The sequence below is a fragment of the Hordeum vulgare genome, chromosome 1H, assembly GCF_904849725.1.
Source record: "Hordeum vulgare subsp. vulgare chromosome 1H, MorexV3_pseudomolecules_assembly, whole genome shotgun sequence".
NCBI lineage: Eukaryota > Viridiplantae > Streptophyta > Magnoliopsida > Poales > Poaceae > Hordeum > Hordeum vulgare.
The window spans coordinates 374,391,255-374,398,538 of NC_058518.1; the positions used below are offsets into that span (position 1 = coordinate 374,391,255).

Consider the following 7,284-nt stretch of genomic DNA (forward strand, 5'->3'; position numbering starts at 1 on the left):
AGTATGCGGATGATACGATTCTTTTCATGGAGCATGATTTAGACAAGGCCAGAAACATGAAACTCATTCTTTCCTTATTTGAGCAGCTTTCCGGTTTGAAGATTAATTTCAACAAAAGTGAATTGTTCTGCTTTGGAAAGGCCAAAGTTGAACAAGATACTTACAACCAACTGTTCGGTTGTGCAAGTGGGAGTTTACCGTTTACCTATTTATGTATTCCTATTCACCACCGAAAGCTAACAAATAAGGACTGGAAGTGTATCGAAGATCGATTTGAAAAAAAGCTAAGTTGCTGGAAAGGCAAGCTTTTATCCTATGGAGGACATTTGGTACTTGTTAATTATGTATTAACAAGCTTGCCCATGTTCCTACTATCCTTTTTCGAAATACCGGTTGGGGTGCGAAAAAGACTGAATTTCTATCAGTCTCGTTTTTTCTGGCAGAGTGATGATGTCAAGACCAAGTATAGGCTTACTAGGTGGGACGTTAGGAGCAAGGGGGTTTAGGAATTGAGAACTTAGAGGTTAAAAACAGATGCTTGCTCAGTAAATGGTTGTTCAGACTCTCTGTGAAAACCGAAGGTATGTGGGTACAAATTCTTAGGAACAAGTACTTACAAAGCAAGACCTTAGCTCAGGTGACTGTTAGGCCAAATGACTCTCCTTTCTGGAAGGGTTTGATCCAGTCTAAAAATGCCTTTTTCCACAGGACTAAGTTTATCCTCGGTAACGGTGAATTAGTTAGAATATGGGAAGATACATGGCTAGGGGAGGCACCCTTAGCTATTCAGTATCCGCAGCTATACAATATTGTCCAACGTCGACAAGTGACTGTTGCGACTGTATTGCATGAGACGCCTCTAAACATTCAGTTTCGACGATCCTTGGTTGGTGACAGATAGGTTAGTTGGCTGCATTTAGTCAGAAGGTTAATGGATATCAGCCTTTCTGATTCACCTGATAGTATTCAATGGAAGTTGACTACTAATGAAGGTTTTACTGTAAAATCTATGTATCTGCACCTCATAGATTTGGTGCCCATTCCAAAATCCACGCGTATTTGGAGGGTCAAAGTGTCGTTGAGAATAAAGATCTTTATGTGGTTTGTCCACAAAGAAGTTATTCTTACAAAAGACAATTTAGCAAAATGGAATTGGAAACGAAATCAAAGATGCAACTTTTGTCATAATAGAGAAAATATTAAGCACATCTTTCTCGATTGCCCTTTGGCTAAACTTTTATGGCGTTCGATCCACATTGCTTTCAATATCAGCCCTCCAAACATCATAAATACGTTATTTGGGACGTGGTTAAAGGGGGGGGGGTTGACTTTGGATTGGCACAACTTACTCGTGTGGGAACCTGTGCATTACTTTGGGCTACATGGAACTGCAGAAATGATTTAGTGTTTAACAGATATAGCTCTATCAATTTTTTGCAGGTTATATTCCGGGCTACTGCCTTGATCCGCGCGTGGTCATTACTCACTCCTGCGGAGGCCAGGGAGCCTTTGGTTACTGGGTGTGCCCGCTGGGAGATGGTAGCTTTGGGTATCTTCAACCAGTTTGGATGACGACATATTAATAAGATAGGTGGCTAGTCATCTAGTTCTATTATCATAGCTGGTTGTGGCGCGAATGACACTTTGTATCTTGAGTTTCTTTTCTTAAATTTGATGTACTCGATTCGAACAGTTTTGTCTTTTCTTAAATAAAAGGTTGCATGCATCACTCGATGCAGAGGCCGGGGCGACGCCTCCTTTTTGGAAAAAAGGAGCTGGTCAATCCAAGGAACGAGCTTGCGAGCAATTCTGTCCTCGAAAGACATGAAGTGAACAGACCCAAATACGTCGTGAAAGTTTGTAAGGATGGCTCGGAAGTGATGGATGATGTCAAAAAGATCAAATCCAGAACAACGTATGGGAACCACCAGGCTTTTGCTACAGTTGGTGACCAGTCCCGTGACTTCTTCGAAGTCAGCCAGGATGAAAGCAAAAAAGGAGACGTCTTCCTTGATGGGCTTCAGAAAAACATCACCATCATAGGCATAAAGCACAACATCACCTGCTCTTGGCCCATCTTGCCTTGCGTTTGATCGGTGGAGACTCAAAACTGATGGCGCTGAATTGAAATGACAAATTACACACTTAATCAATTCGTGCGGCTGGAGCTCGTGGATCTTAAGTCTGCCTCGAACCAGGCTGCCTGAGCACGCAGATCCAGCGTCTCCGTCGAACCTGGCTGCTTGAGCTGCTAAGCATACATAACCGGCGACTTCGCCAACTCCGGCCAGACTCAACATGGCGACGGCCTACCTGACGTTGATCCAAACAGACAGTTGTGAACGAAATGGATCACCCTGTTGGAATTGCTCTAAGCCCATCCTTCTTCTAGACTTGTGCATTAATGGTGCGTGGGGGTTGTTTTGGATTTATTTTTCTTAATATTTGTTTGATTGTTTCAATCTAATCATCCAATCATGTTCCTCATCTTATTTTTGCTCCTTCAATCACAAAGACCCTAATACTTATTCTCTTCGTTCCAAAATAAGTATCTTAACTTTATATTAACTTTAGTATAAAATTATATTAAATTTAAAATATTTATTTTAGGACAGAGGGAGTATGGAATAAGCAAACAGGTAGAGAAACTAACTGTGCAGCAGTCTTGTTTTACATCATGCAGCAAGCAGAGCTTTACTGTTAAACGAGGCAATGAGTGCTAGCACGGTAACATTCATCGAGCAGCACCCCTAGAACATGCATTCTCGACCTGACATCCGTTGTTAACAGTGCACGCGCAATAATTGTATCACCAATTCTTTACCTAATAATAAAGCGGTTATCGTTTCTGTCGGAATTTCCGCCGCAACTTTTTTACAAAAAAGTCCCTGTCGTTTGGTTGAATAAACCCGTAGTCCAGTAAATAAGTTAAAAAATGTTTCACACAGCTGCTTCGGTGCGAGCCCACGGCCCGTTGAGACCCAGATGTGGCCGTGGAAAACCCATCAGAGACCGATCCAGCCAGAACCACGCTCGCCGCCACTTCCCCGAGCTCCCTCCTACTCCCGACCGCGCTGGCCGGACCTGCTCCACCTCGCGTCGCAGTCGGTGACCGGACCCTTGCCGGACGAGCAGATGAGCAGCGCATCTCTCTCTCCCTTCTTCTTCTCTCTTCCTCACAACTCCCTCTCTTCAAGATACCAGGAGCTCCAGGGCCACCAGCACGATTCGTCCGTGCTCGAATCCAGCGAGATCCGGCAGCGGGCAACCCATCCCCGTCGCTCCCGCGCTGGATGTGCAACGCCACCCCCTTGGAGTTTGCCTCCAGCGCAGCCGCAAGCCACCTCCTGCCTCTGCCCTCGGGGAGGTCTGCAGCAACGGTGTCCTCTGGTGCACGCGGAGGTCTCCGTGGAGGTGGAAATTCAATTCGGCCTCACCTCAGGCGTATGTGCTGGTGAAAGTAAACACCATGGTGAGAGGCAGAGGGTTCCAGCAAGTAATATTCCTGATAAGTATGTGCCAGCAAAGAGGGAGAGCGCCTCTGATGGCACCAATCCATCAGAATGTGTCAATCGCACCACAGAGAGCATCACTAAAGTAGTTCGATCAAGTCCTTTCAAGAAGATGCTGAGCCCGATCATGAAGTCCAAGTCTGTTAGAAGCAGCCCATCTCTTGCTGAGAAGGAAGACCCCAACACTGCAGCTGTGCCGGCAAGCAGCAGAAACTGCGTGCCCCGCAAATCGTTGCTCAGTGATCTCTCGAGGACTGAGCGGAGGCAAGCATCATCCAATTGCCAGCCAAATGGAGAAAGTCGGCATATGATGGAGGCTTCTTTATCACCTTCTCATCTCCGAGCAGTTCTTAAATGTGATTCCAGAAATGGCATTCCCTTGTATGATTTTTGTGTCGATGGCCCGGAAGAGTCGATTTATGCTAGGTACTGGGAGAGTGGGAGTGAACTGAGCCGGATTTACACTTTCCATAGTGGTGGTAAACGAGGAAGCACTGCTGGGAGGTCTTCCAAAGATGAGCGCAGATGTTTGCCTCCAATTGTAGGCCAGATGCAGGTTTCCTCCTATCTATGCCCTGAAGTTGGAAAAGATGGCATTCTGAATAATTCTGTCAACACCGAGTTTGTTCTGTACGATATCGCTCACGCAAGGCGAAGTTTTGTTGCCGAGGAGAAGACCGAGTGTACACAGCCCAGTCAGCCGGAATCCTGTGGCGTCGTTGATAAACCAGTCTCTCGTGAATATCCACAGAAGATTAATCTGATTGACCACCAGCATGATGCAAGGCATAATCCAGAGGTATCGACATCTCGGCCATGGTCTGAAGAGGATCTTTATCCTCATTTGGAGATTGCAGCAACAATCATTTAAATCCCATTTAACAAGGACAAGAAGTGTTCGTCCGCTGGTACTATCAAAGTGGTCACACCGAGTGGTCTGCATGGATTATCAAGCAATAATGAATCCAACCCATCATCTTTGCTAGATTGATGGAGGTATGGTGGGGGTTGTGATTGTGGCGGATGGGACATGGCATTTCCACTTGTCATTCTCGAGAATGCTTATGATTTTAACTGGGTCGATTCTGTAACGAAAGAAAGCCAGCATCCTATGGAGCTCCTTGTTCAGGTGCACCACCATGCAATGCAACCCCTATATATTTTTATGCAGACTTGTTCATTTACCGTTTCCGGCAGTTCCGCAAGCTATTGCTTCTCCGACTGAGGTATCCCTCCCCACACATCCCTAAGGCGTCCATCCATCTGCTAATGCCCTCATGTCATCGGGTGTGATTATCCTTTTTTCTGGACGAAAGCAACAGAATTAGATGAATATACCAACAGAATATTTACCAAATCTGAAGGTGCTATAATTGATCTACTCATCTTTGCCCTGATTTGAATAATTGTCAGTGTGTGAACACGTTACTTAGCATCTTTTCCAATGTATGTGATGGGTTCAGCTAGAGAAATTTTGAAGCAGTTAAGATGGGGATTTGTATCATATCCTGCTGCTGTGTGTGATGTTCTTTACTTTGTTTGTCGCAATTTTGTACAAGGAGATATGATTTGGATTAGTTATGTGATGTTCTGTCATGTTTTTTGCGCTCCTTCTTAAGAGAGAAAATTTTAGATATGTGTACTGATTATTGGTACCGGCACTGATCGTATTTATTGTCATCTGTTCCAGGTTAGTCATCTAGGGAAAGTAACACTTGATCATAGGATAATAAGTTAGTAGATGTATGTAAAGTTATGTAGATTCATCAAAGATATGTCAGTTTTTAGATGTTCCTGCTCCCTGTAAGTTTCTCCTACTTGCCTATTTGTACAAGGAAATTACTTTAAAGGTATTTGTGTGCCTGTTCAACACATTGAATTTTTTATTGAGTGCAGCTAGGAGATTCCGACAACAGCGGCGGGTTTTGTGTCAGCACGCTGCGAGGAGCTGCTGACAGTGACCCATGGTGGTGGATCAAAGTTGGAATTCAAGAGGGTTGGTGTGGTTGGAGTTAACTGATGATTGAGCTAGAACGGAGCAACAAAGGAGGCCGACCAAGGACATGGCCGCGGATAACACATCTTGCTCGGTTTCCCTGGCAACCCAAGGTTGGTTGCATCCTGCATGACCTCATATTTTTCAAGAGAAGTTCTGTGATGTTAATTCGTGAGACATTTGACATGATACTATGCGAATGTAAATGTAATCCGCGGTGTAGAGCAAACAGAGTGAACAAGCCAAGAACGGGTTGGTCAGTCTATCGGCGTCATACTTTTCTTTTTGTAATTCTATCATACTATATAGTTAGTACAAGATCATCAAATATTCAGGGTATGTTTTGGAAATATAATTTTGTGAAATCGAATGCACAATCTGTTGAGATGAGAGGAGACAAAGGCTTGCTGTTAATAACTTGAGTCGATTTGATGATCGCCTAGGCGGCCGTGTAGCCATCTCAGATGGAGTCCGATGAGAAGGACCAAAAGGAGGTGCCGGCAGGTACGATAAGATTCAGCTTAACGAATTTTTGAAGAGGCCCTTGGCGCACTGCAAAACTTTTATTTGTAAATGTTGCATGCTACTACCTCCTAATTAATATCGCATTGAAATGAAGTAGATGCAACTCTTAATAGATATTGTAACATGTTCTGGTTTGCAGGTTAAATATTTGACATCCTATGTTTGGTAATGAGAGCAATGCAATATTTTGAAGGGGCACACATGTAAGGGAAACTGGTATATGTCTACCTGTCAGGCTGGAAGCAACAATTTGTGTTATGAGCTACGAGCTCCGAATAAATTGCTTTTCTCTTTCCTTCAGTTGTCATCTTATTTCAGGATTGGCATCACCGATAAAGCGGAGGTTTTTTTTCCATTCAATCAAATTATAAATTCCAAATTTGTTACCCGTGTCTATAAGTATTGTACTTTTTTGTTAGAATGTTGTTTGCCATTTATATTAATTGCAATTCTTATCCACTTCCTCTAATTGCAGCTCTTCGTGTGAATCATTTAGTTCATCACCAGTTAGATTTTTAAAATTAGTTGATGAATTGATAATTTGGTACAACATGAAGATTGACCTCATTGGTATATAATATTCTTTAGTTGGAATAAGGCGACCAAACTAGATCAAGTGATTGATAATTTGTGTGTTGTCTACAATCTCACATTTGCAGTTTTGAGCATTGTTCTCTCCTTCTTTTCTTAATAAAAAATGAATTCTTCAACTTTGTTTTCTCATGATCACATCTTAAGTCGTAAGGATATTTTAATAATACATTGATATTTTAGTAATACATTGCCCCAAAAGGCAATTCGCTTTTACGTTTATTTCAAAAGTTCACTCTTTCACCTCATTTTCTTTCAAGGTTGAATGTTTCATGTATAAATGATATGCATTGTGATATTTCTTAACTTGAATATGGATAGACATCCATATACCCTTACAAGTAAGCGATGTGGACCTATGTGTAAGGAAGATAGCGCATGTGATTTTTTCTCTCCCGTTACAACGCACGGGCATATTTACTTGTAGCTTTAAATGTACTTATGTACGTATCTATGTTATTAGTAGCGACCTCTTTTTTAGGATAAAAGAAATTTTATTTCATAAAGATAGGGCTATAGGTCCTGTTTGTTTGAGAAGTCTTAAGACTTTTTTTTAGTCCCAACTAGAAAGTCCCTAGTCCCTACCCATTTGTTTCCAGGGATTAAACAGAGACTAAAGGTCATTAAATGACATGCAAAAAGACCATGTTACCCCTAATA

General features: G+C 42.6%; 1 pseudogene; it reads left to right on the forward strand.

Annotated features, from left to right (window-relative positions):
• Positions 1 to 2,985: 2,985 nt before the first annotated feature.
• Positions 2,986 to 5,528, forward strand: LOC123399374 (annotated as a pseudogene).
• Positions 5,529 to 7,284: the final 1,756 nt, after the last annotated feature.